Raw genomic sequence first — 846 nt, 5'->3', positions numbered from 1 at the left:
AATGGCCAATGAGTAATAGCTCAAATGGCATAATCTCCTCATACTCAATTAAAAGGTTGCGGGTTCGAGTCTCCTATCTTTGGTAAAAAAAAAATATAGGTAAAAGTGTACCAATGTTTAGCAAAAATATAAACGAAAAATAGAGAGTAATATTTTGTTATTATTTGAATTTTGATTAATATGTGTAGATTTTGACTAATTTTGAGTAAAACAAAAAAAAATCAGTTGATCCAAACAAATCAGTTTATACTTTTATAGTGCTGGGACTACATCAATTTAAGTTAGACTAGTATTTTTATATGTAATAACATTATGGGAATATAAATATAAATATCAGATGAGTTATACATCCATGTAATTTTCTATTTAAATTTATTCAAGTTGGCCCAATAAAAAAAAATTCAATCCCATTAAATGAGCGTGTATTACACGCACATAAACCTCCCAAAATGTTAACATTAATTCGCGCTTTGAATATAAAACGTTTCTTCTTCAACCTCGAAATCGCTATTGGAGAAATTCAAATCTCTCTCAAAATCTTTCAAACCTCGTTCACGTTCTCTACGGAAATTGCTACTGAAGAATCGCGAGAAGGTTTCGAAAGGAAGAACAAAAAACAAACAAAAACAATAACAGAGACTACGAAATGTATGAAAAAAACTACTGTTTGTTTAAAATCTCGCAATCTCGCATTTCTCTTAATTGGATTTAAGGTTTACTGGATTGAGTTGCTTCATTTAGTAGATCGACTTATTCTAATTCCATTTTTTTTGCGTAACTAGGGCATACGAATGCAAATGTGTTGTTATTTTCTTTCTGTGATATATAGTTCTGTTCATTGGAATT

The sequence above is a fragment of the Arachis ipaensis genome, chromosome B05 (assembly GCF_000816755.2).
Source record: "Arachis ipaensis cultivar K30076 chromosome B05, Araip1.1, whole genome shotgun sequence".
Taxonomy (NCBI): Eukaryota; Viridiplantae; Streptophyta; class Magnoliopsida; order Fabales; family Fabaceae; genus Arachis; species Arachis ipaensis.
The sequence above is the reverse complement of the archived record's forward strand: the minus strand, read 5'-3'. Positions refer to the sequence as shown.